This window comes from Schistocerca nitens, chromosome 2 (assembly GCF_023898315.1).
Source record: "Schistocerca nitens isolate TAMUIC-IGC-003100 chromosome 2, iqSchNite1.1, whole genome shotgun sequence".
NCBI classification, from domain to species: domain Eukaryota; kingdom Metazoa; phylum Arthropoda; class Insecta; order Orthoptera; family Acrididae; genus Schistocerca; species Schistocerca nitens.
In genome coordinates this window covers 304,648,734-304,673,287 of record NC_064615.1, presented here as the reverse complement: position 1 = coordinate 304,673,287, position 24,554 = coordinate 304,648,734, and the positions used below count along the sequence as shown (strand labels likewise).

Sequence of the window (24,554 nt, the reverse complement as noted above, 5' to 3'; positions counted from 1 at the left end):
GACCTGCTTCATTGTAACTAGGTAAGAGCCAAGCGAATTTATAGAAATCAAGTGGAGGAGGCGAAAAAGAGATACAATGACAGGTTCATTAAAGAGGCTCACAATCCATGCAAAGCAGCTTGGAATCTGATAAACGAGTGCAGAAAAAAGCCCACCTTAGCCTTAAATTCTGGTAGCCCAGACACCTTCAATCAGTACTTTGTTAGGATAGTGAAAGACACTATTAATGAAATACCTGACTCAGGCTTAGTCCCTACAAGTCACACGAGAAACATAACCAGTAGCACTTGTGAAAACTGGAAGGAAGTGCACCCTAAGGATATTGTAAAAATAGTTAAGTCACACAAGAACTCAAAGAGCAGAGATATCTATGGTATGTCTTGCACAATGCTGAAGAAAATTATTCTAGAGCTTGCTCAACCATTATCTATAGCAATTAACAAATGTTATCCTCTGGTGTCTTTCCCAAAATTTATTAAACTAGCATGGACAGTACCAATCTACAAAAAAGGTGACCCGTGTGAAATGTCCAGCTACAGATCAATTTCTATCATTCCTATTCTAGCTAAAGTTATGGAGTATGTTATGAAACTCCAGTTACAGAATTATTTTGAAGTAAATAAGCTCTTCCAGGACACACAGCATGGTTTTCACAAGGGAAAGTTAACATTTACGGCAGCACTGGACTTAACCAGAAAAATAAGGCAAGGATTCGAAGACAGAGAAAGTGTGGCACTGAGACTCTGTGATCTTAGCAAGGCATTTGACTGCATTTCCCACAAGGTACTGCACAATAAATTGAAGTGTTACGGTGTTGGAGGTGATGTTCTGGAAACTTTTCAGTCTTATCTGGAAAACCGGAGACAAGTGGTATCAATTCATGGAGCAACATCACAAGAATAAAAGCTGGAATATGGAGTACCCCAAGGGTCTGTCATAGGGCCTCTCCTGTTACTTATTTATGCCAATGAAATGGGTTATAACAACAATATGTTACAGTTTGCTCATGACACCACCCTTGCAGAACTAGCACTCCTGAAAGAAAGGATATTGCGGAGACATGGCTTAACCACAGCCTGGGGGATGTTTCCAGAATGAGATTTTCACTCTGCAGCAGAGTGTGCGCTGATATGAAACTTCCTGGCAGATTAAAACTGTGTGCCTGACCGAGACTCAAACTCAGGACCTTTGCCTTTCGCGGGCAAGTGCTCTACCATCTGAGCTACCGAAGCGAGACTCACGCCCGCTACTCACAGCTTTACTTCTGCCAGTATCTCGTCTCCTACCTTCCAAACTTTACAGAAGCTCTCCTGCGAACCTTGCAGAACTACCACTCCTGAAAGTAGAGCTTCTGTAAAGTTTGGAAGGTAGGAGACGAGATACTGGCAGAAGTAAAGCTGTGAGTACCGGGCGTGAGTTGTGCTTCGGTAGCTCAGTTGGTAGAGCACTTGCCCGCGAAAGGCAAAGGTCCCGAGTTCGAGTCTCGGTCGGGCACACAGTTTTAATCTGCCAGAAAGTTTCATGGTCACATGTTTGTTTGAACTGTGGGAGAATGTCATGGAGGTAGTGAAAGAACTGAAGTGGCAGACTCTTGAAGATAGACATAAACTATTCCGAGAGAGCCTACTCAAAAAATTTCAAGAATCGGCTTTAAATTATGACTTTAGGAATATATGACAACCCCCTAAGTTCTCACAGGAGTCTTGGAGGACAAGAGAAATTACAGTACGCGCAGAGGCATTCAGTCATTCTTCCCTCGCTCCATATGTTAATGGGAAAATAGAAGAAGCCCTACTAACTTCTACAAAAGGACGTACCCCTGCCATGACCTTGACAGGTGTAGAATTAATAACGAGTTTTTGCCCAGATGTGTGAACATCACTTATGATGTGTTCAAACAGTGTGACAACGCATGTAATAAATGTTTGATTCATGAAATGTCATCCATGACTAATAGCTTCTGAAGATAGCCATTGTAGACCGGAACCAGTTATGACTGTATCATAATGTGGCTGTGACAGAAATAAAAGGAAGTACAAAATAGAAACAGATAAGCAATGCTCCATATGGGCAAGAAAGGAAAGAAACCCTAATATGTGATAAAAGAGGAGGCACCCTCTGCCATACACTTGACATTGGTTTGCTGAGTATGGATGCATATGTGTCAAGCCTTGCACTGTATTGAAGGTTATTGTGCCCAAAGCATAAGAAAGAAAAAGGCCTATATGTTAACTATTATCTACACTTCATTAGCATGATTTTTCTATGCTTCCGCATTGCTAAACAGAGAAAGCGATTAAATATCTGAAGTCGAGAAATGAAACTGGTATTTTGAAGGACGTTAAAATATTTCCTCCGGGCCGGATTCGAACCAGCGACCTATGGATTTCTGCTAGTCTGAACCTCTACAGTCCACCGCTCTACCAACTGAGCTACCAGAGGATGTGGCTCACATTGTGCGGTAATATATGTACACAATGACTTTCACTTTGGACCCTATTATAGTTACTTATATGGAAATTGCTCATGACAATACAAAAAGTAACTGCAAGTAGGTGCATGAGTCTTTCATCGTATATCTGTTTTTATACTCCGTGAAGCTCGGTCTCCATCTCTACTCGCAGACACCACGTGACTGATATTCCGCTCGTGATTGGTCACGTCAATTCACCGCCGCTGGAGTCGGGGCGTCTGTTCAACAGAGCGCAGTCCGCGCTCGATGTGTGAGGTGAGAGTGTGTCGTTCTCCGCGCGCTTTTCCGTGACAGAAAATCGACTCAAGGTATGTGCGGCTGCTGACGAGTTGTTGTTCGCTGTGTGTTTACTCGGTCCGTCACTTGCAGTAACGCCTTTAAGTTATTCTCTGTGAAACCACGATTACACAAACAATTTTTTCTGTCGATATATGAATTATTACAGTGAAACTGCATTAATAGACATCTCATTTCCCTAACTTCGGATATCAAGACGTCAATAATCTAGTGCAGATTAAACATTTATTTTAATAAATTTGTTTGATAAGATCCATTCACTTTCAGAATATAGTGATCGTGCGGTATTGAATTCTCTTGCCGAATCTATGAATAAAACTTAGGAATAACAAAATGATGTTCTCCTTGCTTTCTTCAGTGACATTTTAATAATGCGATCTTTAATTTCGAAGACCCTACAAAACTGGTATTTATAGATCAAATAATGTATTAATACCACATGAAAGTCTGTAGATGTCTTTGTATAGGGGAATGCAGCTACTGTTATTTCCCCAAGGATACAGTCTTGTCAAATCGCTACACTCAGTGGATGGCTGTGGAGGGGGGAAGGGGGGGGGGTTGACAGGAGACTACAGGTCTCCCAGTAGCCATGGTAACGTCGCCTCGCCCCCTCCCCACCCATTCGCTCGATACTGCCTAATCCTCTTGTCTGTGAAGTTAGCGCCGCTTGCCGCTCTAGTGTTTAGTTTTGTAAGCGGCGTTCGGAGGGAGACGCTTATAGTGAATCGGTGCACCACAGAATCTAATGAACACTCCGGCCCAGTGCAGCTAAAGAGCACCAAACAAACAAACGAACGGATTCCTCAGACAACGCCGGCGCGCGCGCATGTGTGTTTGCGTACGCGCGCCCGTGTGCACGCAGCACCGGTCGTGAATTCGGGCGCTGTTGAAAGAAGTGGTGCGTTGCGGTTATGTTTTTTATACCCAACAGTTATGTTCTCGTATGCACTCCGTAAGCCCCTGACAGTACGTTGCAGAGAGCACTTGATACTGATACTAGCGAGCTTCTGTTCCATTTCATTTGCGTATTATTTACAACATTGCACCCATGTTAGAAAGGGATTGGCTGCAAACTGTGGACCAGCCGCATCAGGCTTCCCCTAAACCAACTCTAGTGAATCCTGGGACGGTTCCTTCGCAATGCCACTTCCGGTTCCTGTGTGAGTAACTCGCGACCTCTACATCGAGTGTGTATTCTGCAAAAACAGCCACGCCAGGTTGCAACGGTAAAACAGAGACAGAGAACACATAGAGAGAGATGGCGTTAAGAGAAGCGCTTTGCTTTATTTCTTTTGCTTCCACTTAAAGGAATAACAAATTTGACACAGTAATTATCATCTTGTCATTTTTTCATAATTTGCCTGTTATTCGTAGTTCAGTTTTAACGACTATCGACACCACTTTCATTAGAGGCTAGTCGCTAGAGTTTCATTCTAAAGTTTCTCCACTAAGGAAGCAACAGTGGCCACACTGAAAAGAAACACAGGGCTTTCAGCTGCAGAATGACCGGAAACTCGGGTAGGTCGCAGTTTCTTCCGATTGTACGTCTGCCTTTGTAAAACTGTCATAAATCCGGACGTTTTCACTTCAACTGGCGGCGCTATTAGAAGGAACACAAACTCGTTCACCAGTTTTCATTTCGAATGCAAATGAAGTTATGTTCGCTGTTCTCAGCAGACATTTGCGCACATCATGCACATAAGCTCAAGTAGACATAAGCTACCGCACTGCTGGGTCCCCAACAATTTTGTGGACCAGGAGGAATTTATTCAGCAACTTTCGCCAGACTGCTTCATATCTTTCTCTCTCGAGTCGTAAGTGCTTGCACGAGCATAAACTGGTAATAAGTCACTTTCGCCTACCGTTTGCCACGGACTGTTCCTGCAACGTCCTGGATAATCGACCGTGACCTTCTTTGTGGGTACGCCTCGCGATGGAAAGCCATGCGATCTGCCACTGTCCTTAGGGGGGGGGGGGATTCGAATGCTTGCCCGGCGACGTTACTAGAGTTCAGCGCTTTCCTCGCATCAGTACAAGGAGAATGCCACGGGGAAGCACTCCCCCACTTCAGATCACTGTGGAGTTCAGTGCTTTCCTCGCATCAGTACAAGAATGCCACGATAAGGGCTTACCCACTTCGGTTCGCTGCCTTCCCCCAAATGTTGCGTATCGAACGAATTCCACATGGAGGAGACGATGACTCTAGCTCTCCTTTTCAGTGTCCAATATTTCCAGACCAAGACGACGAGCGAGTCATGTCATTTTGCCAGCCTTTCCATCTACAGTCATACTCTGCAAACCACTGCGAGGTGCATGGCATAGGGTACTTCCCACTGCACCAGTTATAGGGACTTCTCCTCCGTTCCATGCGCGCCAGAAGAATGCTTAAATGCTTGTGTGCGCGCTGCATTTTGCCTGATCTTGTCTCGCTGACCATACGAGGGCGATACATATGTGACTATAGAGTCTTCACTTAATACTGGTTCCTAAAACTTTGTCAGTAGAATTTTTCGGGGTAGGTTCCGTGTTTGGCAATAGATTCCTCGGGATAGTTTCCGTCTGTATTCAAGAGTCTACAAATTTGGTTTCTTCAACATGTGCGTGGCTCTCTCCCATGACACTCTGCCATCGATCATTTGTACTGCGCTTCTTTGTACACTTTCAATATCCCTAATAGTCCTATTTGGTACAGGCCCCACATATTAGAGCAATATTGTAGAATGGGTCGCACGAGTGTTTTGTAAGCAGTCTCAATTATAAATTCATGGGAATTTTGCAGTATGCTGCAAATTAACCTAAGTCTGCTACCTGCTTTAGTTTCTATTGACCCTTTGTGATCGTTGCATTTCATATCGCTAGAAAGTGGTACACCCAGGTATTTGTGTAAATTGCCTGGTTTTATATGTGACTAGGAAGCATATTGTGTCTTTTGGTTCGTGAAGTGCAAAATTTTACATTTATGAACATTTAAAGAAAGCTACCAGTCTTTGCACCGATTTGTAATCTTATCACAATTTGACTGAATATCTGTAAATTGCTTTTTTTTTTAATCAGATCTTCATTATAGATGTTGTATTAGGAGGAAAGGTCCTTGCTTTGAGGAGCGATATTATTAATGATTCTGAACAAGAAACGTCATACGAACGTATGTCCTGTTCTCAAGTTTGCCGGCCGGAGTGGCCGTGCGGTTCTAGGCGCTGCAGTCTGGAGCCGAGCGACCGCTACGGTCACAGGTTCGATTCCTGCCTCGGGCATGGATGTGTGTGATGTCCTTAGGCTAGTTAGGTTTAATTAGGTCTAAGTTCTAGGCGACTGATGACCTCAGAAGTTAAGTCGCATAGTGTCAGTGCCATTTGAACCATTTTGTTCTCAAGTTTCCGAGAAAAATAATGAAAACAGGGGGGAAATGCGACAAATGCAGGCGATAGTACATGAAACACTGTGGTCTCATGTCGTGTTTGATGGCGTACATTTCCCCACAAAAGATGATCAAAAAGTCCGCCGTCGACTGCAATGTATTTTGAAGCTCTTGTACGTAAACAGCTGCTGTGTTAGTGGTCTGCGCCCATTCGTACGGCTATTTACTTGAGCACACGAGTGTAACATACGAGCGAGAAGTTCCTCCTGTGTCCACTCTGTGCATTTAGACTTCGCTCTTACGCCAGCCCCGCAAAAATTAATGTAGTAAGATGTGGTGACCTCGGTGGCCAAGAAATCACTCCACGGCAACTGATCCAACGCCCAGGATACGTTTCAGTGAGGCAGTGTCACTGGCATGTGAAGCGCGCAGTGAAATTGATAGCAAATACAATACTACGTAGCCTAATGTCGCTCTGGTTATATTCGCGTGTGAGTGCTGGTGACAGACATGTCTCTGACATCCGTGATTTTCAAACTGATGTACCTCGGATACGGTTAAGAAAACGGCGTATGATTACTTGAAGTTCAGAATCACTAATACTATCACCCTTCAAAGCACGTATCTTTCCTCCTGACTGACCATGTACACCGGGTGAACTTCAATAAAACCGACAAAGTGCAGGCACGGCTTCCTAACTGAAAATGGAGGGAAAAAGGTCCTGTGAACACGTCCGGAAATGGACGGTGTGCGTGCAACGATAACAAATCATTCTGGAACACAGGGCAGAGCTGCATCGCATCGACGACACAAGGGATATTCAAAGTGGCCTCCCTGGGATGCAATGCACGCGTGCGCACGTCGCAACATGGGTTGCCGCACTCTTTCGCACGTTCAGGCCTCTGTCCCAGTACCGTCACAGGCGTCGTGAACACGCTGTAGAGCCCGATCCTCCAGGTACGGTGTACGCACAATCTGCCGCCTCCCTGCACGTTCGTCCGTCTGAAAGTACCTATCATCACACAAACGCCCAAAAAGGGCGTGAAATGTTGTGTGATGTGGTTGGTGTCTTTGAGGGTACTTGCTTTGGTATAGCCCTGCCTCTCGACCGTTTTCGTCTGCCTTGCCGTACACAAACACCATCTCGGCTTGTTCCCGACTTGAATAGCGGACCATTCTGCTGCTTACAGTACGCTGCGTCACACACAGCCTGCAACACGCAACGTACGCACGGCACGTGGTCAGAGGAACTCGCTTTTGTCAAGGCCATCTACGGTGGCAACGATGCGTTTCCGGACACATGTTCACAGAACCTTTTTTCCTCCTTTTCCAGTCAGTAATCCGTCTCTGCAGTTTGTCGGTTTTATTCAAAAAAATGGTTCAAATGGCTCTGAGCACTATGGGACTTAACATCTATGGTCATCAGTCCCCTAGAACTTAGAACTACTTAAACCTAACTAACCTAAGGACATCACACAACACCCAGCCATCACGAGGCAGAGAAAATCCCCGACCCCGCCGGGAATCGAACCCGGGAACCCGGGCGTGGGAAGCGAGAACGCTACCACACGACCACGAGATGCGGGCTGTCGGTTTTATTCGATATTTTTTACAAAAAGCATATATAATATATATGCGATATTTTCTTCCCCGATATTTTTATTTTATACAATTTTTTTCGCAATTTTCGGTACATATTTGAAGCTGTTCCTTTGAAATTGTTGTAGAACATAATTTTACTTTCGCTATGTGAAGGAGTCGTACTAGTTTTTGAGCTTTCGTCGCGTCCAATCTTTGTCTTTGCCTGTGTGAAGCAAGTATGTATGGTACAAAACTAGTAGTCCGATTGCACTGGGGGCGGGGGGTGTGAATGAAATAACAAGATTTCCGGTGTGAAGAAATAGCATACCTGTTGCGTTAAAAAAAGAATTTTTAATGCAACTAGTGTGCCATTTCTTCATACCGGCATTCTTCAAAAACAGATGCTGAAAATGGTGAACAAAAATGTAAATGATTGGACTGGTCTTTGGGGTGGGCGGAGTCGTTTGAGGGGAAATGCTGACGTAATCGGTGCTTTGCTCTACCAACAGAAACTGCAACGTTCAGCTTCACCACGCAATTTTAACGACACTACGACTAGCTAGGTCGCTGGCGTTGACAGAAACAGAAAAAAATATACACATAAAAACAACGAAGTCGACATGAAGTGCTCCGGGCAAATCCGATATGTGACGAAACTGACGAAACCGAGTGACGGACCCATCGGACACCTTTTATTGCGCCACTTACATGGTGTTACAATTGTTAGCAAAGATGTTATCGTCAAACATGAACGTACATAGTTTTCCTTTCAACTCTTGTTCTAAGGGAGATAGGCAGGATGCTAGTTTGTTCATGTACAGAATATCTAATAAAAAATCAATACTTAAATATACAACTCTAAAACCGGCTCTATATTTATAATGAGAAGCCGATATTTTTATGGGCTGGCACGTCCATATTGTTTCCGTCGATATGTCAATACTTTATCTCGGTATATTGAGAGCCGATAATGGTATATTTTAAAATATCGATCTACCGGAGCCGGGCGGGATTTGCCGAGCGGTCTAGGGCGCTGCAGTCACGGACTGTGCGGTTGGTCCAGGCGGAGGTTCGAGTCCTCCCTCGGGCAGGGGTGTGTTTGTCCTTAGGATAATTTAGGTTAAGTAGTGTGTAAGCTTAGGGACTGAGGACCTTAGCAGTTAAGTCCCATAAGATTTCATACACATTTGAACATTTGATATATCGGATTCGCGATATTTTTAAAAACATCAACAGTCTTATTACGCTGTATAATCGAATCATCCACAAAAACTCTGAGGTCACAGTTAAAATTGTCTCCTCCTCTTTCCCGACCGTTATGCCATGTCTTTACGGGGTCGGCATGTCTGTATTTGGCAGCGGTAGTGACAGTGTTTATCCGGATGCTCTTGTTATCGTCGTCACCCCTTTCCTCCCGGGACGGAATTTCCCATGTCTGTCCATTGTTATTCCATATGAAAATGTGACATAGTAGAGTGTGGGAAACCGCCTAAAAACCACATCCAGGCTGGTCTGCAAACTGCCCCTCGCCGTCAATCCGCCGCACGTCCCCGATGATGTTTGGTTTGTGCGGCACTCAACTGCGCAGTCATCAGCGCCCGTACAAGTTCCCAATTTTTACACAGTCCAATCTAGCCAACGTCACGAATGATGATGATGATGATAAAATGATGACAACACAAACACCCAGTCCCCAGGCAGAGAAAATCCAAAACCCGGCCGGGAGCGAACCCGGGACCCCGTGATCCAGAGGGTCCCCGAATCCAGGAAGCGGCGCGGGTTTCCGCGCGAGTACCGTTAAAACTGCAAGCTCGTCACTATAAAACGTGAACAGCGATGCACCCAACACACTTGCCCTTGGGCACGCCACCACAAGTTACTTTCTACATCGGTCGCTGGCTCTGCATTCCAGATAACGTGCTGCTTCGCCCCTACCAAGAATTCCTGAATTCACTCACAATTTTTTTTTTTTTTGCGATATCCTCATAACATCGTATTTTCATTAAGGGAACGTTTACTATCTTTTGGTTCAAAAAATAGATTTTTTTAAATTGCATTTTTGGATCCATAAAAGTGTTTAGAATCCACCCCTGAAACAGTTTTCCGAATACGGAACGGAGCGGTTGAACAAAAAAATGCACCTGCCTGAAATCGGCCTTTTTGACGCACCAGTTGTTTTCTTCCAGAGGAAGAGTTATTGTACCGATGCTCGGGAGGAAACACATAAAATTCAAATGAAAGTTTGAACGCGTGTGTTTGGAAGTTAGCCCCCAAGCATTTGCATTCTGGTGCGAAGACTGTGGAGATTGCGACTTTCCTGGCAGTGAGCAGCTTCAACGAAGGGTATTTAGCAATTCTGAAGACCATGACAACGATGGACGTCACCCTGGGACTCTATTCGACACAGTTCGCCAAGCGTTCGGATGACCACCGGATTCAAGCGGCCGGAAACCACTTGTCACTGGCCGTACGAGCGGCTCTAGAGCAGCGCAGGATGGCCTAGATCGAACAGAATGCCCTCTATGAGGAAGAGGAAGGACTAGGTTATGGACCTGGAGTAGTAGATTGAACGTACGTTGCATAATATTGCATTTATATGTAGTCAAAACTTCAAACGCGATTTTCAAATGGCTCTGAGCACTAGGGGACTTAACTTCTAAGGTCATCAGCCCCCTAGAACTTGGAACTACTTAAACCTAACTAACCTAAGGACATCACACACATCCATGCCCGAGGCAGGATCCGCCATTTTCTCGAACTGACGTTTTTTCATCGCGCGGTATGATAACTTCAAATCTACTGAACCGACTGGCACGAGTCTTTGTTTCCGGTGAAGCTAACTAAATTGTCTAGGAGTTGTACCACTTTTATTCCGATCCATCAACTATAAATATTTTTATTGGCCGACGAATAAGGAAAAATCGATGAAAAAACCCTCTTTTTTTCAAATGACCGCTATTTTGTTTCCTATGGTCCAAATAACTTAAGCGAGGTTCAACTCCTAAAGAATCTTATATACTTCGCTAACGTCAACTCAGTTTTGATTTCAGACGAGCCGGCTGACCTGTGACATACCGCGCGTGAAGGCCTACATCAAAATTTTGTTTCGTTCCGACGGCACTTCCGCCTTTGGTCTTTGACATTTCTGGTCGAAAAAATTTTAGTTTATAGAGGAAATGTCAATAAACATTTTGACCAAATTTGACATTGATATCTGTAGCACATCCCAAAAAATTCTCAAAGAACATGCTTTATTCGGGCCAAAGATAGTAAACCTCCCCTTAAAATCATTTGGTGTGGTACATGCAAATCGCACAGAACTGAACCACAACGGACGGATCGGGATTCAGTATCAGTTTTTTATCGGAATCCAAGTTCGGTCTGCTAACCTCGAACGGTAAATGCGTTGCTACTATATTGTAGTCAGGTTAAGGAAAAATCAAAATAAAGATGTATTTAATATCGTCCGAGGTGGCGAGAGCTGGGAGTCTAAACTTCTGTGTTGGGACAAAGTGGCAACCAACCGATAGTGCAGCGTAAATTTTAACCTTCCTTCCTGCGACAGTTTACTCTCTCCAAAAGGAGCTTTCGCCATCGAAAGCGCTTGGCGGTCGCAGCGCAGAGATTATGAGCGTTTCTTTCTGAGAAGCGAAGACGGCTCGGAGACTGATCCATTAAAAGATAGCCGGCGGCTCGGCCGGAAGTCTCTGAGGCCACGGACTGCCTGCCCGCAACACGCCGCGGAATCCCGCTCTGGTGTTCCTGCCTCTCTAAGGCGGCCACACCTGGCTCCGCAGATCGCTGTCGGGGAGGGGGGCGCCCGGAGAATGACTGTCAGTGCCTCTTCCATCCGAGATACACTGAGGTGACAAAGGTAATGGAATACCTCCTAATATCGTGTCAGACCTTCTTTTGTCCGATGTAGTGCAGCGCGGCGTGGTATGGACTCAACAAGTCATTTGGAACTCCCCTGCAGAAATATTGAGCCATGGTACCTCTACAGCCCTCCATAACTCCGAAAACGTTGCCGGTGCACAATTTTGTGCACGAACTGACCTGTCGATTATGTCCCATAAATTCTAGTGGGTGGCAAAATTATTCACTCGAATTATCCAGAATGTTCTTCAAACCAGTCACGAACAATTGTGGCCCCGGCGACATGGCGCATTGTCATACATAAAAATTCCATCGTTGACTGGCTGCAAATGGTCTCCAAGTAGCCGAACATAACCATTTTCTGTCATGATTGGTTCAGTTGGACCAGAGGGCTCAGTCCATTCCACGTAAACACAGCCCACACCATTATGGAGCTTGCACAGTGCCTTTTGATAACTTGGGTCCATGGCTCCGTGCGGTCTGCGCCCACACTAATCCTACCATCAGCTCTCGCCAGCTGAAATCAGGACTCATCTGACCAAGGTCTTCCAGTCGTCTAGCGTCCAACCTATATGGTCACGAGCCCAGGAGAGGCGCTGCAGGCGATGTCGTACTGTTCGCAAAGGCACTTGCGTCGTTCGTCTGCTACCATAGCCCGTTAACGTCAAATTTCGCCGCAGTGTCCTAACGGAAACGTTCGTCGTAAGCCCCGCATTGATTTCTGCGGTTATTTCACGCAGCGTTGCTTTCTGTTAGGACTGACAACTCTACGCAAACGCCTCTGCTCTCGGTCGGAAAGGCCGTCGGCCACTGTCTTGTCTGTGTGAGAGGTGATGCCTGAAGCTTGGCATCCTCGGCACACTGGTGATACTGTGGATCTCGGAATATTCAATTCCCTAACGGTTTCCGAAATCGAATGTCCAAGCGTCTAGCTCCAATTACCAGTCCGCGTTCTTTCTTTCACTGGTGCCATGTCCCGCACTGACGCTGGGTCGGCAGTGTTAGGAACGGATTTTGGCAAGGCTAGGATGATGGGGTGGCCGGATGCCCTTCCTGCCGCCACCCCGTACCCCCCCCCCCCCCCCCCCCCCGCCCCGGGACGGAATTAGTGTACCCCAGCTGTCTGCGTCTAGTGTAATTTATGGAATAGTGCGAACGTGTTCAGTTGTCGGCGAGTCGTGTAACTGAGGCGGAACGTGGGGACCAGACCGGTATTCACCTAGCGGGATATGGAAAACCGTCTAAAAACCACATCCAGGCTGGCCGCCACACCGGCCCTCGCCGTTAATCCGCCGGGCGGATTCGATCTGGGGCCGGCGCGCCTACCCGAGTCCAGGACGCAGCGCGTTAGCGCTCTCGACTATCCTAATCACCAATCCACGTTCAAAGTCTGTTAATTCCCGCCATGCAGCCTTAACAATTTCGGAAACCTTTTCACATGAATCACCTGAGTACAAATGACAGCTCCGCCAATGCACTGACCTTCTATAACTTGTGTGCCGGCCGCGGTGGTCTAGCGGTTCTGGCGCTGCAGTCCGGAACCGCGGGACTGCTACGGTCGCAGGTTCGAATCCTGCCTCGGGCATGGGTGTGTGTGATGTCCTTAGGTTAGTTAGGTTTAAGTAGTTCTAAGTTCTAGGGGACTTATGACCTAAGATGTTGAGTCCCATAGTGCTCAGAGCCATTTTTATAACTTGTGTACGCGATACTGCCACCAACTCTGTATGTGCATATCACTGTCCCACGACTTTAGTCATCTCAGTGTACAGTACTATCACACGGGGCGGCTTCGTAAAGTGATTGGCTCGATAATATTTCGACCGACAGAACCCAGAGAACCCGCACTGTTCCTCTCTTAAAACGTGGGTAAACTAAGATAACACCAGTAACGAAGAGAAAGAACCCGACTACTTTTAAACGAAGGGCGACAGCGATCGGTACCGATACATGTGGCTCGCTTGCATTTATTCCTTCGCATAAACATTGTGTTTCTTCAAACTGCCGACGCCGTCTGCGAATGTTGTCGGCATTTGGAGGTGATGGATTCTATCACTGACGAAATAGTTTCTGCACTGTGATGACAGAACAACACTTGCTAAACTCTAACAAGTGGAATGACTTTTGTACGGGATGCTGTATTTTCACACACAACACGGAACTTTTCACTTATGCATCACCGCACATTCGCCAACTTCCGATTCACTGCTGTTGCGCAGACATCGAATTTTTTTAAAATTTCTGTTAGGAGCCCCAAATACTAGTGACGGATCGCTGCACTCCGTCACCAGGTTCCGTGATCTGTACCAGATGGCACGTGTGTGTGCAAATCGGAGCGATCGCAGCGTTCTCCGGAACTCAAAACGATCTTCCCCAACAACTGTTTCTACCAGTTTTTCCAGTCTTCTGTAAATAATTCTTGCCATTATTTTGCAGCCATAACTTATTAAAACTGATGTTTCTGTAGTATTCATAGCCGGCCGAAGTGGCCGTGCGGTTAAAGGCGCTGCAGTCTGGAACCGCAAGACCGCTACGGTCGCAGGTTCGAATCCTGCCTCGGGCATGGGATGTTTGTGATGTCCTTAGGTTAGTTAGGTTTAACTAGTTCTAAGTTCTAGGGGACTAATGACCTCAGCAGTTGAGTCCCATAGTGCTCAGAGCCATTTGAATTTTTTGTAGTATTCACACCAGTCAGCATCTGCCTTTTTTGGAATTTGCGTTATTATATTCTTCTTGAAGTCTGAGGGTACTTCGTCTGTCTTGTACATCTTGCACGCCAGGTGGAATAGTTTTATCGTGGCTTGCCCTCCCAAGGACATGAGTAGCTTTGACGGAACGTCGTCTACTTCAGGGGCCTAGTTTCTACTTACAGCTTTCAGTGCTCTCTCAATTATATCTCCCATTTCAACTTCATTTGCTTCCTCTTCCCTTTCTATAGTACTGCCTTCAAATTTATCTTCCTTGTCTAGACCTCCATATACTCATTCCACCTTCCACTTTTCTCTCCTTAGTACTGGTTTTCGCTCTCAGCTTTCAATATACATGCAGCTGCTTCTCTTTGCGACAAAGTTCTCTTCGGTTTGCAGCTGCTTCTCTTTGCGACAAAGTTCTCTTCGGTTTTCCCAATGGGTGACATCTATCGTTCCCCTAGTTTTGCATACTTCTACAATATCCAGCCTTACATTTCTCGTCCAGCTGTTCCTGCTTCGCCATTTTGCAATTCCTGTGAACCTCATTTTTTAGAAGTCTGGATTCGATTTTTGTCTGCTTCATCTGCTGCATTTCTATATTTTCTCCTTAAATTCTTTATCCCACGCATTGTCTAAGGATATCTAACACGTCTTGTCTTTCTGCCTATTTGATCGTCTGTTGTCTTCACCATTTCATCACTCAACGCTACCCATTCGTCGTCTATTGTCTTCATTTTCTTCCTTACCGCTGTTTCAGTCAATCGTTGCCTAATGCACCTCTCTGAAGTTCTCAATAGCCTCACGTTCTTTCAATTTATCCAGGTCCCATCTCCTTAATTTCCTAACTTTCTGCAATTATACCAATAAATTATGGTCTGAGACCACAACTGTCACTCAGAACGTTTTGTAGTTTAAAATCTGGTTTTGGAATCTCTGTCTTGCCGTTATGTAATCTATTTGAACCTTCCTGTATCTTCAGGCCTCTTCCACGTATATATCCTTCTTTCATGATTTTTAAACCAAGTTTTAGCGATGATAAAACTGTTCTCTGTGCAAAATTCTATCAAGCGGCTTACTCTTTCATTCCCTTCCCCCAGTCCACATTTTTCTACTATTGTTCCTTCTCTCTCTCTTCATACTTCAGGATTCCAGTCCCCCTTCATAATTAAATTTTCCCCTTCCTTAACTATCTGAATAATTTGTTTTAAATTCTCATACATTCCTTCCATCTTTTCATTATCTCCGGAGCTAGTTGGCTATGAACTTGTACTACTGTGTCGGGTGTTGGCTTTATATCTATCTTGGCTACGATAATGCGTTCACTATACTTTTCACAGTAGCTTATCCGCATTCACATATTCTTATTTATTATTAGACCTACTTCTGCATTATCCCTATCTGATTTTATTTTTATAACCATGTACTAACCTGACAGGAAATCCTTTTGTTCCTGCCACCCCACTTTACTAATTCTCACTGTGTCTCACTTCAAACTATCTATTTCCTTTTTCAAATTCCGTACCCTACCTACGCGATTATGGGTCCTAACATTTCGCGCTCCGACCCGTAGAACTTCTTCCTGAGCAATCCCCGCCCGGAGATCCTCCGTAATATTTAACCAAAGGGGTTGGTATCATTATTTAACCATACATAAGAACCGGAAGCACTTAAGAAAAAAAAACTGCCGTAGTTTCGACCCTTGCTTTGTGAGTTTCGCGGGCCCAGCACAGCAAGACCGTGTTGACTGGTGTTAAAAAAGCCAGTTCAGCCAATCATCCAGACCGTTGTCCCTGCAACTACTGAAAAGCCTGCTGCCCCTCTCCAGGAAGCGTATGTCTGTACGTTTGTCTGGCGTTTCCACAGACACCCCTCCGCTGTGGTTGCACCTACAGCACGGCTATCCATATCGCAAGGCACGCATAGTACCCAATCTCGGCAATATCCGAAGAAGAGTAACAGGGCGACTGGGGTACGATCAGTCACGCAGGGTCAGTAGCGCTATCTGATTGTGTGCAGGCGCTGCTGTTTAAGGAAGCAGAAAACAACTTGGATTGTTGTTCCGCTTGGCATAATGAATGCCATTTTTGGTTAAAAGCGGATAAATTGTAGTGTAATGCCTGCAAAAGAGAGAAAGAACTCCTTTGTATCAGATACCAGGATTAGTGATCAATATCTTGAGCATGTCGCATTGTTTGGATATCTGGCCGTAATGCTACGAAGTGATATGAGATAGAGGGATTAAGTGATATTAATAGAAGGGAATGCCAATGAAAAACTTTGGTAAAGGACACCTTACAAATACCATGATCTGCACTTGAAATGTTTGTTAGAGAGAACGGTATTCAAGTGCATAATCCATCGTCAGTGACACATTATGTACCTCTAGTATATCACTGACATGTGTGTCAGTTGGGTTGTGTTGTTTTTGAGGAAGGAGACCAAACAGCGAGGTCATCGGTCTCATCGGATTAGGGAAGGAAGTCGGCCGTGCCCTTTCAAAGGAACCATTCCGGCATTAGCCTGGAACGATTTAGGGAAATCACGGAAAACCTAAATCAGGATGCCCGGACGCGGTATTGAACCGTCGTCTTCCGGAATGCGAGTCCAGTGTGCTAACCACTGCGCCACCTCGCTCGGTGTGTGTGTCAGTCATGATGCTTTATGATGGCCAGTTTGATGTGCATCTAGAAAGCAAACGACCGTGTGGATACCTAGATCCGTCCTACCACACAGCACACATATTGTCCTATATGGTACTGCTGTCAAATGTTAGGCTGTGACAATTCTTGATCATGAATAACTGTCATGTAGTGGCCAGTCTCACGACAACCTGTGTACTATGAGATACGACGGACTACATATTCTGTCGTGTTAACATAGACATGGTTGTAACTGGGTTCGGAGTATCTACAGGGTTGGTTGTTTCCCAGATGCGCATGAAACTGAATATCATAAAGAATTTATAATTGACACACGTCATTGATATAGAGACACATCATATACCACTGACGATGGGTTATACACCCGAATATTATTTTGGTTAATAAATATTTCAGGTGCAGTTCATTGTGTTTAGAAGATGTCCTTCAACAAATATCTAAAAGCTGCGGAGCAAAAACAATTCAAGATTTTTGAAAGACTTTGATTTGTTGGAAGGATTTTGGGGAATTGCGGTAATGGTACTGGAAACAGCAAACAAGACGCTACGGCGATCAATTATAGAATACTTCTGTAGCGTTTGGAGTCCTCACTAAGTAGGCGTGACAGGAAACATGGAACAAATTCAGAGGCGGGACGCGACGATCGTAAAAGGTCGGTACAACCGATGCGAATGTGTAACAGAGATGATCAGAGAACTTTAATTACATCTACATCATACCCCGCAGTGGCCGAGCGGTTCTAGGCGCTTCAGTCCAGAACCGCGCTGCTGCTACGGTCGCAGGTTCAAATCATGCCTCGGGCATGGATGTGTGTGATGTCTTTAGGTTAGTTAGGGTTAAGTAGTTCTAAGTCTAAGGGACTGATGACCTCAGATGTTAAGTCCCATAGTGCTTAGAGGCATTTTAACCATACCCCACAAGCCACCTAATGGAGCGTGGCGGAGGGTACTTTCGGTACCAGTATCTGATCCTTCCACACCTGTTCCACTCGCGAATAGTGTGTGGGAAGAATGATTGTCGGTAAGCCTCTGTATTGGTCCCAATTTCTCGGATTTTCTCCTCGTGGTCAATACGCGAGATGTATGTGGGAGGGGGGGGGGGGGGAGTAGTGACGGGTGGTCGACTCATGAAAAGTGCTGTCCCGAAATTGCAATAGTAAATCTCTCCGTGATGCACAACGCCTTTCTTGTAACTTCTGCCAGTGGAGTTTGTTGCATCTCCGTAAGGCTCTCTCGCCAGCTAAACGATCCCGTGACGAAACGCGCCGCTATTCGTCGGATCTTCTCTATCTCCTCTATCAGTCCTATCTGATAGGGATCCCAGATAGATGAACGATACTGAAGAATCGGGCGAACAAGCGCCTTACAAGCCACTTTTTTCGTGGATGAGCTACATTTCCTTAAAATTCTTCCGATGAATCTGAGTCTGGTGTCTGCTTTTCCCACTATCTGTTTTATGTGGTCATTCCGCCAGCCGGTGTGACCGAGCAGTTCTAGGCACTTCAGTCTGGAACGGCGCGACCGCTACGGTCGCAGGTTCGAATCCTGCCTTGGGCATGGATGTGTGTGATGTCCTTACGTTAGTTAGGTTTAAGTAGTTCTAAGTTCTACGGGACTGATGACCTCAGATGTTAAGTCCCATAGTGCTCAGAGCCATTTGAACATTTTTTGTGGTCGTTCCACTTAAGGTAGCTCTGGATAGTTACGCCTAGATATTTTACGGTAGACCCTGTCTCCAGCTGTTTGTCATCAATAGTGTAGCTGTACAGTAGTGGATTTCTTTTCCTATGTATGCGCAATATGTTACATTCATTTACGGCCGCGAGGGGTAGCCGTGCGGTCTAGTGCGCCTCATCACGGTTCGCTCGGCTCCCCCCGTCGGAGGTTTATCCTCCCTCCGGCATGGGTGTGTGTGTTGTCCTTAGCGTAAGTTAGTTTAAGTTAGGTTATGTAGTGTGTAAGCCTAGGGACCGATGACTTTAGCAGTTTAGTACCATAGTCCTTACCACAAATTTTCAAAGAAATTTATTTACGTTCAGCGTCGACTGCCAGAGCCGGCACCATTCATCAATTCTCTGCAGGTGGTTCTGCAAACTCTTACTATCTCCTGGCGTTGCTACTTTGGTATAGACAACTGCATCATCTGCTTAAAAGAGCATCCGACACTTTCTACTAGATCATTTATATAGAGGGTGTTACAGAAAGGTACGGCCAAACTTTCAGGAAACATTCCTCACACACAAATAAAGAAAAGATGTTAGGTGGACATGTGTCCGGAAACGCTTAATTTCCATGTTAGAGCTCATTTTAGTTTCGTCAGTATGTACTGTACTTCCTCGATTCACCGCCATGATTTCATAAGGGATACTCTACCTGTGCTGCTAGAACATGTACCTTTACAAGTACGACGCAACATGTGGTTCATGCACGATGGAGCTCCTGCACATTTCAGTCGAAGTGTTCGTACGCGTCTCAACAACAGATTCGGTGACCGATGGATTGGTAGAGGCGGACCAATTCCATGGCCTCCACGCTCTCCTGACCTCAACCCTCTTGACTTTCATTCATGGGGGCATTTGAAAGCTCTTGTCTACGCATCCCCGGTACCAAATGTAGAGACTCTTCGTGCTCGTATTGTGGACGGCTGTGATACAATACGCCATTCTCCAGGGCTGCATTAGCGCATCAGGGATTCCATGCGACGGAGGGTGGATGCATGTATCCTCGCTAACGGAGGACATTTTGAACATTTCCTGTAACAAAGTGTTTGAAGTCACGCTGGTACGTTCTGTTGCTGTGTGTTTCCATTCTATGATTAATGTGATTTGAAGAGAAGTAATAAAATGAGCTCTAACATGGAAAGTAAGTGTTTCCGGACACATGTCCACATAACATATTTTCTTTCTTTGTGTGTGAGGAATGTTTCCTGAAACTTTGGCCGTAGCTTTTTGTAACACACTGTATATTGTAAACAGCAACGGTCCTATCATACCTCCCTGTGGTACTCCGGATAATACCTTTAAATCTGTCGATTTTGTTTCGTTAAGAGCGACGTTTTGAGTTCTGTTCGCAAGAAAGTCTTGAATACAGTCTCAAGTCCGCTCCGATATTCCATAAGCTCATTTTTTTTCATTAAACGGCAATGCGGGACGGTGTCAAATTCCTTACTGAAATTAGGATCGTTGGAGGAAAGGCGTCGTTGTGTCGTTACTCTGTTGGGAGACCGTAGGGGAAGACTGCGGCAATCCTGCTGCCGGCATCCTACACCTCGCGTGTAGAGAGAGAGAGAGAGAGAGGGGGGGGGGGGATTGGGGAATGTACAGCATATGCGAGTGATATACGACAGAAGAGTGCTGATACTGATTCAAAGTGCCGTCCGCCGTGCACTTTTCTTCCGGAATCATAGGTAGATGAAGATACGGCAGCCCTACCACACACACCGACCCGTTGCGAGCCAGTTGAGGTAGAGGCGGTAGAAATGCGCGCGATTCAGATGAAGATGGCGTGCGTCTGCCTGGAAACCAGCACCTCTATAGACACAAATGTAATGGGAGAGCGGACGGGCAACCTCCTCGCCTCGGCTGGCCGGGCATGGGGCGGGAGGGGCCTCCTCCAGCGTCACACTGCAGGCGCGCCATGACGACATGCTGACGTCATCTGCCAAGGACGGCAGCCACTGTTTGTTGCTGCGGAGGCATAGTTGCGCCAGCCAGGTAACCTACTGACGAAAGCGGTGCAGGTCGTCCGAGAAACGTTGAGGTTTAACTCACAGGCGACGTGGCAGGAATATCGGACAACTTTGTTACTTTTTGTTGTTTATCCGACATTTGATCAAAATCTTGTCGTCATCGCTGTTTGTTCACCATTTATACGGGGCAAATGAAACAGTATAGTGCCCATCTTGGTGAGGAAGGATGTCCGCAGCTCGTGGTCGTGCGGTAGCGTTCTCGCTTCCCGCGCCCGGGTTCGATTCCCGGCGGGGTCAGGGATTTTCTCTGCCTCGTGATGACTGGGTCTTGTGTGATGTCCTTAGGTTAGTTAGGTTTAAGTAGTTCTAAGTTCTAGGGGACTGATGACCATAGCTGTTAAGTCCCATAGTGCTCAGAGCCATTTTTTGAGGAAGGATGGGTTCCTCCAAAGGCTTCTGGAAGGAGGCCTCCCACAATAGTTAAGCCACTTTTTCTCCCAATCAGCAAACGGTCGGTCTTGACGGGGGGAGGCAGCGAGTGACGTGCGCGTCCTCGAGCAGATTCGCGTTTAACGCGAAATTACTATTTTTAAGAAAGGAGAAGTCAACGCGACTCTTAAGTAATGAGGGAAAAGCCTCATAACTGAAGTTGGAGTCATGAACGGCCGGCCGAGCGGTTCTAGGCGCTACAGTCTGGAACGTCGCGACCGCTACGGTCGCAGGTTCGAATCCTGCCTCGGGCATGGATGTGTATGATGTCCTTCGGTTAGTTAGGTTCAAGTAGTTCTAAGTTCTAGGGGACTAATGACCTGAGATGTGAAGTCCCATAGTGCTCAGAGCCATTTTGGAGTCATGAACGATGGCGGTCGACTTTAGGCTTCTACATCTACATCCATACTCCGCAAGCCACCTGACGGTGTTCTGCGCAGCTACGTCACGCATTTCCGGCAGGCAATGGGCGTTCAGAAATGTTATCAGCGCTCTGCTGTGACTGTCGTAGACAATGTCAGCATTGAAGGTGGTCGTAGCGAGTTATTTGGCGATTTTTTTGTTCCATTTGTTGCGAGTTGTCACGGCTGATGGTGGCGGTAAGCGAAAAATTTTGCGCAAGCAAGCGAGAGAGGGAATTTGCAGTATAGACGCTTTCTTCAAGCGCAGAATACGTGTACGCGCTTGCCGCAACCGTCGCTTGGACCCGGCAATAACGCAATCCTTGTCCGTGTCCCGAGCTGCGCGAACAGCCATCGTTCGTAGGTCGGACTATAGTGTCTACGAAGTACATAAATGTTTCAAAGACCGCTGACGTATTTCTTTCAGAAGATCAAGCGACTTACGAGAAACAGACTGCTTAATTAGGATGCTTCAAGATGAATATTTGGGTTTTAAGGCTCTGAAGCGTTTATTACAATTATAAATAACTAGCGAATCCGGAAACGCTTCGCATTTGCTAAATATGTCTCTGGATATACGTCCTAATCTCCTTCTCCTTCCCCTCTGCAAATGGCATCACCATTGAATAAGCCTTTTTTAAAAAGTTTATTCCGTTTGAGGAACATTAACATGGAATTTTCTGTTGGTTATTTTTGCTGATGTGCAACATTATTTTTTCAATTCTTCAGACTTCTTTTTTACTTTACAATTTTGATTTTCAGTTTCAGCCTCACATCATGAGAATGTGACCATTTTTGTGAATATTTTATTCATTGTTATTTTTCGTTTATTTTCTAACTTCATTTCCCAGCTCGTTGGAAATCCCGGATTTAATCGTATGAGGACATATTTTAAGATCCTTGAATCAAAAAGGTAGCATCCATATTCGTATAAATCAGGGGTCTCCAAACTTTTTAGTTCGCGGGCCACATTGACTCCTCCACGAAGTCATAAGGGCCAAGATCTACCTAGTGGGATTAAAGCACCCTAGCACTCCATGATCACCGTAATGTAAGGCTAAAGGAAAGATGAAATCGCAAAAATCTAAGGTTGTGGGAATAGCTAGCACTGAAACGAACTACGATTTTTATTTAATTACATAATTTTGATTGGTGGACGTACCTGACCGAAATTCTGGCGTATTTGATTCTGGCGAATTTCACCGACAAAAAAGTATGTCACTGCACATTCTGTATGTATTTTACAACGTAATCAAAAAAAAAGTGAAACCTTGCTTAAGAAGCATCTTCCATAATGATTGATTACAAAGGCTAATCGCCGAAGTGGCGTCCATTTGAAAGACTTGCACCAGACTCGTGAGTAGAATAAAATGCTCGAATAAGCTTTTGGCGTGAACATCTCATTTTTATTTAAAACTATATACAGAACATGAGTTTTTGCACCTCTCTTTGGTCTTTCTATTTCTTTTCATAGCTTATTGTTGACCTCAATGGTTGAGTTACTTCTTCAGTTCTACCGGCATGAGTAATGTAAACCTGCAGGTTGAAGGTAAGTAAGGGCAGGATTTGGGCAACTATATGTCTGATATGGACAAGAAGACAAGAAGAATGGGTAGCTTTGAGGGATGAAGTAGTGAAGGCAGCAGAGGATCAAGTAGGCAAAAAGACGAGGGCTAGTAGAAATCCTTGGGTAACAGAAGAAATATTGAATTTAATTGATGAAAGGAGAAAATATAAAAATGCAGTAAATGAAGCAGGCAAAAAGGAATACAAACGTCTCAAAAATGAGATCGACAGGAAGTGCAAAATGGCTAAGCAGGGATGGCTAGAGGACAAATGTAAGGATGTAGAGGCTTATCTCACTAGGGGTAAGATAGATACTGCCTACAGGAAAATTAAAGAGACCTTTGGAGAGAAGAGAACCACTTGTATGAACATCAAGAGCTCAGATGGAAACCCAGTTCTAAGCAAAGAAGGGAAAGCAGAAAGGTGGAAGGAGTATACAGAGGGTCTATACAAGGGCGATGTACTTGAGCACAATATTATGGAAATGGAAGAGGGTGTAGATGAAGATGAAATGGGAGATACGATACTGCGTGAAGAGTTTGACAGAGCACTGAAAGACCTGAGTCGAAACAAGGCCCCCGGAGTAGACAACATTCCATTGGAACTACTGACGGCCTTGGGAGAGCCAGTCCTGACAAAACTCTACCATCTGGTGAGCAAGATGTATGAAACAGGCGAAATACCCTCAGACTTCAAGACGAATATAATAATTCCAATCCCAAAGAAAGCAGGTGTTGACAGATGTGAGAATTACCGAACAATCAGTTTAATAAGCCACAGCTGCAAAATACTAACACGAATTCTTTACAGACAAATGGAAAAACTAGTAGAAGCCGACCTCGGGGAAGATCAGTTTGGATTCCGTAGAAATACTGGAACACGTGAGGCAATACTGACCTTACGACTTATCTTAGAAGAAAGATTAAGAAAAGGCAAACCTACGTTTCTAGCATTTGTAGATTTAGAGAAAGCTTTTGACAATGTTGACTGGAATACTCTCTTTCAAATTCTAAAGGTGGCAGGGATAAAATACAGGGAGCGAAAGGCTATTTACAATTTGTACAGAAACCAGATGGCAGTTGTAAGAGTGGAGGGACATGAAAGAGAAGCAGTGATTGGGAAGGGAGTAAGGCAGGGTTGTAGCGTCTCCCCGATGTTATTCAATCTGTATATTGAGCAAGCAGTAAAGGAAACAAAAGAAAAATTCGGAATAGGTATTAAAATCCATGGAGAAGAAACAAAAACCTTGAAGTTCGCCGATGACATTGTAATTCTGTCAGAGGCAGCAAAGGACTTGGAAGAGCAGTTGAACGGAATGGATAGTGTCTTAAAAGCAGGATATAAGATGAACATCAACAAAAGCAAAACGAGGATAATGGAATGTAGTCGAATTAAGTCGGGTGATGTTGAGGGTATTAGATTAGGAAATGAGACACTTAAAGTAGTAAAGGAGTTTTGCTATTTGGGGAGCAAAATAAC

The 24,554-nt window shown here is 45.2% G+C and overlaps 1 protein-coding gene and 1 non-coding gene across 3 annotated transcripts in view; one reads left to right on the top strand and one right to left on the bottom strand.

The window, feature by feature from the left end:
- Positions 1-2,351: 2,351 nt before the first annotated feature.
- On the bottom strand, positions 2,352-2,442 carry Trnay-gua (transfer RNA tyrosine (anticodon GUA)). The gene is given in 2 exon segments: positions 2,352-2,387; positions 2,406-2,442. It is a non-coding gene; the product is annotated as a tRNA-Tyr (tRNA).
- A 220-nt stretch (positions 2,443-2,662) lies between these two features.
- LOC126236067 (protein tweety) overlaps positions 2,663-24,554 on the top strand; it is a 951,384-nt gene continuing 929,492 nt past the window's right edge. For both annotated transcript variants that reach the window (XM_049945120.1, XM_049945119.1), the window contains exon 1: positions 2,663-2,781. The gene's annotated coding sequence lies outside the window, so the exon portion shown is untranslated. The remainder of the gene's footprint in view (positions 2,782-24,554) is intronic.